Source organism: Microcebus murinus, chromosome 11 (assembly GCF_040939455.1).
Source record: "Microcebus murinus isolate Inina chromosome 11, M.murinus_Inina_mat1.0, whole genome shotgun sequence".
Lineage (NCBI taxonomy): Eukaryota > Metazoa > Chordata > Mammalia > Primates > Cheirogaleidae > Microcebus > Microcebus murinus.
The window spans coordinates 49,903,696-49,914,462 of NC_134114.1; positions in this window are offsets into that span (position 1 = coordinate 49,903,696).

Below are 10,767 nucleotides of genomic sequence, written 5' to 3' on the forward strand. Positions count from 1 at the left end.
CTCCCTGCCTAGGTGGCATCTTAGGCAGTGCTATTTCTTCTGGAAGCCTCCAACTCCAACAGACAACCCATTCCTCTGTGCTCCCAGCTGTGCCCAATTAGCCCCAGCTCTAGGCTCTGGTAACACCGCCTCTTCCTGTGCTCCGTCCATCCTAGGGGTGGGAGCAGCTTCCAGCCACTGCCAACCTCTGGGGCACTTCACTCATCTCTTCTTTGGCTTCTCAGTTTCCTGTAATCAGTTTCGTGTATTATATTTCCTCTAATGAAAGACCAAAACTGGTATATATTTCCTGACTAGACCTTAACTGACATAGCATTTAAATCAAAATACATCCCAGATTATTTTTGTATGATTACAGGGGTTTCTCAATCTTGGAAGATTACAAATAAAAGCTACACAATGATTTATCTCCCACTGAAGAGTAGGAGAAGAATTGGGCTCAGAATTCTCCAACCAAAAAAATCATAGATCCAGATTATTCTAATACGGAATTATTATTAATCTGTGAATACAGCGGTGTCTATGAGCATGTCATTTAATTGAGTATTTTCATGGGTAATCTGAAAAGGTGAATAACAAATGCAGAAATTAATTCCATAGACATTATTGAGAGGTACTGCAAATACCCAAGTGGATAAGGAAATAATTTTAAAAAACAAAACAAAACTGGCAGTTACAGAAATATGGGCAAACTATGGTTGTCAAGCTCATAAAATGCATAGCTGGATCAAACAGCAAAATTAGATATTGCCTGAAAAATATATGGTTGTATAGTTAAGGGAAGGTCATCAGAAACACAGATACTCCAGGGGTAAAAAAGAAACCAAAAAATGAACATAGTGAAGAAGAACCAAGAAGTAATAGTGCAAACTTAGATGTAATTTTAAAATACAATGGAAGAAAATAGTCTGGTTATTTTGAGCTTTAAGTATAGATAACCCATGTTGTCCATTGTTTTAAATGATGTTTTTTCTCTCTCCAACCTCCAATCATTTCCCCCAATTTATACAGTATTAATTAAACTATACTTACAATGCCTTACCCAATTTTATATACCTCAATAACAAAAATATTAAGAATTGCAAAAACTTGGGGAAATGAAATCTGAGATAATGAGCTGGAGGACATGACTGATACAGGAAGTTAAAAGAGCCAGATCGGCTAAGCAACCATACTTCTAGCACAGACCCCAAAAAAATCACGCATATTATTTGGGACAAACAAATTCTAATTAAATAATAGATTTCAGTGTTGACCTAATTATCTAATGTCCAGCTCTCATTTTTATGGGATAAATCCAGGCAGGTAAATTAAATTCTTGGAGATGAAACTATTCTTTCTAATAAGAAAAGTTACTTCCTTTTTCTCTGTGAAGCCCCAGATGGTCAGAAAACAAAATCCCAGTACATTATTTTTTATTGAGTTTGAACCTTAAATATCACTTCTATAAGGATAATATTGACTTCTAGGAGTTCACGCAGTATATTTCTATGTGGTCAAGAAGGGTTTCCTTTTAGGAATACAGGAGTTCAAAAGGACAAGAACTCTCAACTCTGAGGGATACAGCCACCAGTAAAATTACTTGCTCCCAGGTAAATTATTAGGTGAAAGACGAGTAAAGGATTAAAGTGAAATACTCAGAGCTCCTTGCTAAACTGGGCTGTTAGAATCTAAGAATTCATGAGAAACCGTTTTCAAATTTAGAAGGGGGTAGGAGAGAAACAACTATAGTCAACTGTAATAGAGTAAGGATCAGTCACATGATCTAATTACAGAAATGAAAGCAACCCAGGAATTATGTGGTCTATTCAAGCCTGCAAGGAATACGAACAAAGAATATAATTATACATCAAGTCTGTTGATTAAACAATTACTATTTAAAGCAGATATAGATTTAAAATTAATTTGCTTCTGCATTCTGAGGATTCGGGGACTGAGATAAACAGTGTTTGAAGTTTAATTATCCATGCGTAAGATGAAGGGGTTCATTTCAATTTGGTGAGCTCTGTAGAGCGTTTTGGATGGTGTAAAAGGAAGGCTCCGACTCTGCGGCAAGTCTCGGCACTGCTAAAATGTGTGATTAAAGTGAGCAGGAAGGCTCGCTCAGCCTCATTCCCACAGACTGTGGTAATATCACAGGAGGGATTTCGCAATTGCAAATTAATATTTAAATTAATACTAGTTTGAAGTTTACCTGGAGGGGGAACACACTATCTCCAAAAGAACAGAAGAAGGCCAACCAAACAGTTCCAGGCTCCAGAGCAGTGAAATCTGGGGAGTGGAAACCTTCACGCATGTCTGAGCAAATAGGACACTTACCTGCCAGCTACCCTGAATGGAGTGATTCTTATCAGAGGCCACGTGTACAGTGTCCCAGGGCAGAATTGCAGGGCTGAGGGGTGGGCAGGGTGAAAGGGTGAATTGGAGTTGGAATGGAAGACAATAAACATAGACTAGAAAATTCCAAAGTTAAAGAGTGATTGTTGAAATGCGTGGGATAGTGTCTGTGTTCACACACGGAGATCAAAACGCACAGGGACATAATTCCCAGACCTCAAACCCAACTCACCAGCTCCCGTGACAGGGAGGTGTGCACACGTCATGGCTGTGCTTGGATGTCCTGGGAGCAGGAGGGTGCTGCAGGGTGTCCTGGTTAAGAGAATGGACTTTAGAATGGGAAAAACTTGAATCCCGGCTCAATGACTTTTCAGCTTTGTAACCTTAGCAAAGCATTTGGCTCTCTGAGTGCTCCCTATTTCCTCAGTGAAAAAACTTTCATTCCTTTCTTATTGGGCAGTTGTAAATATTGGTTATGGTAATGAGAGCAAACCTAAAAGTGTCCTTCCCCTACTTAGAACCCCTCAGTGGCTCATCATTGCTTTGGCATGGTTTGTGAGGCTGCGCAATGATGTGACACCACACGCCCAGCATTCTCTCCACTCCAGCCTCACTGGCCTTTGTTCAGTCCTCTATACTCTCTCCTGCTTCGCGGCCTATCCCTGTGCTGTTCCCTCTGCCTTGGAACACTTTTCCCTCCTCTCTTCACCCAGTTGACATCTCTTCATTCTTCAGCTCTCACTTCAAGTTGTCTTGGGTGGTAGTTAGAAGCTCAGGCTCTGAAGACAGCATGTTGGGTTCAAAACCCAAACTCTACCACTTACTATATATATATTACTTTTGCCCAATTCGGCTTCCTTTTCTGCAAAATGAGGATAAGCCCTAGTATTCACATCATGGTGTTGCTGTAAGGGTCACATGAGTTAACACAGGCAATGGCCTCAGAACAGAGCCCAGTTCATAGGAGCACTAGGAAACTGCTCTTATACCCCACAAAAGACCCCCCTACCATATTACTCATCACACTTACAATTTTATGTTTGTGTGATTATTTTAATGTGCTTGTTCTCCACTAGAATAAAAGCTCCATGGGGGTAGGAGTTTGGGACACATGGTAATATTTCTGACAGAATAGATACTCAAATATTTGCTGAGAAATAAATGAGTGAAAATGCTAAGCATAGCGTCTGGCACATAGTGGGTCCTCAATACATACTAGCTTTTAAATAACCCACTGATAATGCCAATTGATAAGTGAGAAAAATATTCTGATCATTATTATTATTTACTTTTCCTAGTGGTTCTCAACTGGGAGTGATTCTGTCCCCAGGCACTGTCAGGGGTGGGGAGAGTGCTGCTGGCATCTAGTGGATAGAGGCCAGGGAGACTTTAACACCCTACGACGCATAGCATAGCCCTCCCACAACAAGAAATCATCTGGCAACATGTCAGTACCAAGATTGAGAAACCCTGAATTTTGTCTTTTGTAATCTTTGTCTGATACCTTAACTTACCAGTTAAGTTACAGCAATAAATCCAGTTGCCTTTTAGCCTGTCCATTCCTGTGAGTGCAAGGTCATCCTTGCCTCTCCCTCTCTCCCCCAAACTCTGCTGGCCTATCTTTCTCATTCCTCCTCATCCTTCTACCAGGTGAGACAGAATGTGGGAATGTGGGTGAGGCCAAGGAAAGTGCACACTCCAAGACAACCCTTCACCATTCATTCATTCTTCTCTGCCACACATGGGTTCTTATTTTCCACAGAGCTTCCAACAGAACAAAATGTAATCACACTACTTGACTTTCTAGATAGTGCTCTATTTCAAATATAAATGCTTCAAAAACAAAAGTTTATGTAGCCAAAAAAATAGGACAGGGGCCAACATGTTCAATCTCTCATGTATAATACAGAAGTCACTCTAAGACAAAAGAAAATTCACTCTAACAATAAATGCTATGCTCAAAAATGATCAAACTGTAAAGTCACAGGGATGAATTAGAGTATCTGAGAAAAAGTGAAATAATGCAACAAAATTATTCTGAAGTGGCAACTCATATAATGTCAAATGATCCAGAACACACAAATGTTAAAGGTTAATATAAAATTTAAAACCTAATACTTAATGGATTGTACAAAATGATGTGCACAACAGTTAAAAGTATGTTGAATAGAAATTATAAGTGTTGGTAACAATGTGGAGAAATTGGAACCCTCGTATATTGCTGGCATGCAAAATGGTTCAGTCGCTGCGGAAAACATTTTGATGATTTCTCAAAAAGTTAAACATATAATCCCCATATAATCCAGAAATTCAACTCCTAGGTATATACCCAAAAGATTTGAAAACAGATACTCAAACAAGAACATGTACATGCATATTCATAACAACACTGTTCACAATAGTCAAAATGTAGAAATAGCCCAAATGGCCATTGACAGATAGATGGATAAACAAAATGTGGTATATCCACACAATGGATTGTTATTCAGCCATAAAAAGGAACAAAGTACTGATACATGCTATAGCCTGGATGAACCTTCAATAACAGTATGCCAAGTGAAATAAGGTCACATATTATATGGTCCCATTTATATAAAATATTTAGAATAAATAAATCTATAAAGACAGAATACAGATTGATAGTTCCTAGGTACTAGGGGAGGGGAATATGAAGAGAAACTGCTTGATGGATATTTACTTTGGAATGATGAAAATATTTTGGAACTAGATAGAGGTAGTGGTTGCAAAACACTGTGAATGTACTAAATGCCACTGAATTGTTCACTTTAAAATGGTTAGTTTTATGTTATATAAATTTCACCTCAATAATTATTTTTAAAAATTATGTCAAAAACATGTATGCAAAATTGACAAACACTGAAAGAGAAGATACTTCAAAATGGAGATAGATGTGGTAGTCCAGGTGAATTATAGGTGATTTATTTTTACAGTTCTAATCTGACCTTATTTTTTAAAGTAATGCATATCAGTTATAAACGTTTTAGAAAATACATGAAAGCACTAAAAAGGTTGTAGAAGTCATTATTATTAATATCTGTAGCTTTCCAAAATATTTTTTGGAGGAGGCACCCATCTGGTGCCAAAAGCCAAAATATTTTTTAATGTTGATGTTAAATTACCTTTGCAATTAAGCAACAATAAAAAAACCAAGACCCATGCATTAAGTGGAGTAAACCTACACAGCTGAATACTTATTTCTGCCAAGGTTTTTGCTCTAAGCTTTTTTCTCTGTGTGGGCAGAGCAAGTATGGGAGACCAGGGGTTGTAGGGGGTAGAAGGTAAGTCTGTGACTTTTTGGCTAAGGCCTCTCTTCTACCCTTCCACCCATCCCAGGCCAGTGTGTCTGGCTTCTTATCAAGCTGGCAAAGCCTGGTCTCTGTAGGACAGAGTTTGAGAGGGTCTCCTCCACGTCCGCACCATCAGCCCTCATAAAAGGGACTAGAATGCCCATTCTTCTTGCCTGTATAGCCTCTTCCCTGCACACAGTAAGAGGACTCCTCTAATTATTATACTATCAAGCTCTAGGAATGAGGAGATAGGGGGAGATGAGATACCTTGATCTCCTGAGAAACATCATTATTTCCAAAAGATTTGCAAATGATAACGTTAACTATGTCTCTCCTCCTGTTCTTCTAAGACTTTTTGAGCAGAACGTGACAAAAATAAGAAGAAAAAAGAAAAGGAACAGAAATTTGAGGCTTGGATCAGTATAGAACAGATATGTTACCAGTGATTCAACAACAAACTATCAAGAATCCATGATGTAACCAGTTACTATAGACTGAATGTTTGTGCTCCCCACCTCCGGAAACTTAAAGCCCAGTGTGACGGTATTGGAGGTGGGGCCTTTGGGAGGTGGTTAGGTCAAAAGAATGGAGCCCTCATGAATGCAATTAGTGCCCTTACAAAAGAGAGGTCTCTTGCCTTACTGCCTTATAAAAATACACAAGACAACAGCCATCTATGAACCAGGAAACTGGCCGTCACCAGACACCAAAACAGCAGCATCTGGATCTTGGACTTCTCAGCTTCTAAAACTGGAAGAAATAAATTTCTATTATTTATAAGCTACGCAGTCTATGGTATTTTGTTATAGCAGCCCATACAAACTAAGACACTAGCTGGAGGTTTGCAGGGAGGTGGTACTGTCTCCAAGAAAACACTCAAGAACACCATCTTGATTCACAGATTCAGAGCTTTTGGTTTTAAATGTTCGCTCTTTGCCTTAACCTATCAATGGCCTCTTTCTCAATTCAATTTTATCACCAAAACTTCAGTTGCAATATCCCTTCTCTTCTTTCAGTAGTGGCCTCTCCTTTTCTTGCAGCATGACTGCCCTAATTGAGGCACCTCTTCCCTATTAAAAAGACCAGAAGATGTTAAAGACACATAAGTACCCTAAAGAGACTCCCTCCCTAGAGAAACTAGTAGAATCAATAGAGCACTCCAAAATAAAATTTCTTTTTAAAAGAGTAAAGGAATCAACTGTCATAAATATCAATGTGGACAACAAAGTCTAGATTATCTAGATATGAAATTTTCTAGAGCTGATCACCCTGGTGTGGGAAGATTATCCCATAGCTGATGGAAAGAACTGATTCCTTTCCATTTGCCCAGGGAACTTAGCATTAATGTCTCCCCAGAGAACAGCTGCTTGAGGAAACATGACCACAAGCAATTACTTACAAGATGCCTGGCTAACTGACCTGGCCTCAACTTCTTGCTTGCATGGTATGAAGACACACAAAATGCTCTAGCAGGGTGTAACAAAGGGACCCAACAGCAGGGTCCCAATGATCTAGAGAAGGGAGGGGGAGGAGAGGAGAGACAAACATTTAGTCAAATGCTCAGTATGTTCTTGTTCTATGCTACTATGAATGTACAGATGTGAGATATCAATAGAAACCTAAAAGGCCGGGCGCAGTGGCTCACGCCTGTAATCCTAGCTCTCTGGGAGGCCGAGGCGGGCAGATCATTTGAGCTCAGGAGTTCGAAACCAAACTGAGCAAGAATGAGACCCCGTCTCTACTATAAATAGAAAGAAATTAATTGGCCAACTAATATATATATAAAAAATTAGCCAGGCATGGTGGCGCATGCCTGTAGTCCCAGCTACTCGGGAGGCTGAGGCAGAAGGATTGCTTGAGCCCAGGAGTTTGAGGTTGCTGTGAGCCAGGCTGATGCCACGGCACTCACTCTAGCCTGGGTAACAAAGTGAGACTCTGTCTCAAAAAAAAAAAAAAAAAAATAGAAACCTAAAAAAGAAGTGAATTCTGCTCATCTGATAACAGGCAAAACACTTCAGGTTCTATTTTTCTTGAGAGTTTATGCTTTGTGTCTCAACTCAAAACCTTCCCGTGTCAAGAATTTGGAATTGAGTTGCCTAAAATGGGGCCTGATTTTACTCTGGGGTGTATAGAGCTGTCTGTGGGGTCCAAGTGGAGACTCTGCAGAGGTGGAATTTCATGTCTTCAAAGGGGTACATTTCCATATAAACCAAAGCAAGTGGCTACCAGCTGTGAAGAAAGAGCCCATAGCCCAAGCCCTGAGAAAATGGAAACATCAAGATGCCCTCATGAAAAATTTGGTATCATTGAATCAGGATACTCTGTCCTGCTGTAAATATTACCAAAGCCAATTCTAGGTGGCTTCTGGAACAAGGCAAGTGGTCAGGATTTATTCAGGTCAACATCTGGAAGCATGCATCTTCCACAAAACTATCTCTGTAAACAAAAGGGAAGTTATACCCTGGGACTGTCCCCCACCCACCTCTCCTCCACTGGCCAAAAAACTTTCACAGACAATATGTCTGTAATATGCCTTAAGATAGCATCACAAAATTAGACAATGGTTGGCAGCAATCATCTCCCAAATCTGCCAGACTTGGGTATTTTTTTTAGGAAGGAAAGCATCTAATGGCCATGAATACTTCATTTAGTGTTGTTTTTGTTCCTAATGCATTGCAAGAAGTTCACCCTTCAGCACTGGACTCTGCCAAGTATCCCATCTCAACATCCCATTGAATTTCTAGAGAAACTTCATCCAAATCTTTTATTAAGCCTTTCTCAAATGTTCAGTTTGCAAAGTACTTTGCAATAATTTAGTAGCCTTCCCCCAAGTCAACACCCAAAGAAAGGAGATTGCCCTCTATTAACCCTTACTTTGCAGAGAAAGATCCTCAAGGCTCTAGGGAGGTTTACAGCTAGTTGCTAAGATCTTTTTGAAGTCAGAAATGAAGCATGTGCATGTCTAGACTTTCAGACCTCCAACCCAGGGCTCATCCCACACAGACACAGAAGGAACGAACAGCTTACCTACTGGTAAGGTAAGGAGTGACTGAAATATCTTCCCTTTTAGTCCGTGATAGTTCTTGATTTTCCCATTAGAATTACTCCCTGGGAGTCTTTCTCATATAGACAAAGCCTATATTGAAATGTTTTAAGGGGCTGCTTAACAAAAGATGTAACATATAAGTCAGCTAACATATTGATTAATTTTTTTTTATCTGGATAACCTGGTATCACCCACAAAGAGAACAGGCCCTGAAAGAATGAGATCTGGGACAGGTAAGTTTGGATAAGTAGGCTAAGAAGGAAGAGGAAAATTGATCCAAAGTACATAGTCTTGGTTGTCTAGGGGCTAGCAGTGGGGCTGGGAGTAAGGGAATTAGAGTACTAGACACTTGGCTATCTTTGAAATGAAGCAAGAGGAACACAGGAAATGAAAACTAGACATGGCTGAATTTATAAACCTGCCTGAGGCCAGCACTGCTTCCCAGGAGAGGAGAGACAGTATAAGGGGGATATGACTGTTTTTAGGCTAATGTCTTGAGGGAAGGGGGTATGACTGTTTTTAGGGCAATGTCTTTGATACCCTAACCTCATTGGCCCCACTCCTAAGGGAATGATAAGCTCTCAAAGAGCTGTGAGATTGAGAGTGTGAGGAGCAAAGCAGGAGCAGGAGAAAGATGTAGGTAGGGTGAGAAGTTCTCCAGGCTGGGCAGAGTGCAGTGGGTCAGAGGCCTTGGAATTCCCCGTTGGGTGGCCATGCCCAGGCCTGTCCGCTGGGGAGGCAGAGATGCCCTGGCACAGTTCAAGTTGTGGCTGAGCATCTGTGCCTCTCCAAGTCTATCTGGGGTCTCTGATTTCCTAGCTAAAGAGCATGTGAGGAAGAGCTACATCAGATGGCCCTATCCTGATGCTGGCATGAAAACTGTGTTCATCAACCTCACCATTCCCTTCCCATTTCTCAGCTCTCTCCCAGCACCTCTTCCTTGCTCCCTCTAGGACTGCCAAGGCAAAATTGGTAAGAAATACGGTTTCTTTGATAAAAATATAATTACTTGATGATGTATTGATAAATCTTGCCTAAAAAATTTTGTTTGAATTAAATACACAAAGTTGTCTATGAGTTCCCCTCTACATTCAAACACTTCTCACATTTTAGCTTCACAACTTTCCCTGTTCTCATCCTTACTTTCTGGGACTCATTCTCTTAGACAGCGGCTAAATTGCTTTCATATTGGGGAGTCTTCGCGTCATTGTCCGGCTTTGTGACATGGGACAAGCTGTTTAGTGTTTCTGAGTCTCAGGTGTTTTGTTGATAAAATGAGGACAAATACAACTACCTAATCAGGTTGTGAAGATTCAATTTAATTACTATGTAATATGTGCAAATCATGTAACTCAAGGCTTATTATATAGTAAACAAGTAAAAATAGTAGCAGCCACAGCAGCTACTCCCAGACATTTTGAGAGTGGAAATATTTGGCCTTTGGAAGATACTCAAAGGTAACTGTGCGATATACATATTATTAAAAAGACTTGGAAATCATTTGGGTTTGAGAATTTCACATTGCCCTTTGAGACAGCTGGAAATACCTTGAAATGTCTCAACCTCAGGGACAGGAATTTCTGCCCTAGAGGCAGACATTATCTGTCTCTGGCAGCTCCTGGAGACAGTCTGGCCACCCCTAGAGGGGATTTCTCCCTCCCACCAAGCCAAGGGCATCCCATTCCCCGTCCTTTCTCTCACCTTACCATTTTCCACCCACCCACTCCCCACTCCCCTCCTGGCTGTGAGAGCCTGCAAGAGCTTGCCTAACCTGAACTCAGGGAGTGCTTTTTTGCCTTTAAAATGCCTTGCCCAGCTTAATCAGTAACCAGAGGTCCTCCGCTGCCAGTTAGTCTCCTGCCCTGACATGAGCTTCCTCTTCTGCCAGCCAGCAGATGTGACTTATTTAGGAAGATTCAATTCCCAGCCTTCGCCCTTCCTGCCAATGAAAGCCTCCCTCTTTGAAGGTTACCTGTCACCAGCATTCTTGCACATGAATGCAAAGTAAAGTGGGTGCTTGTCCTGACCTTGGAGAAGCACATCATTCTGTATATGAGTTCTGAAAAAAGAGCATTT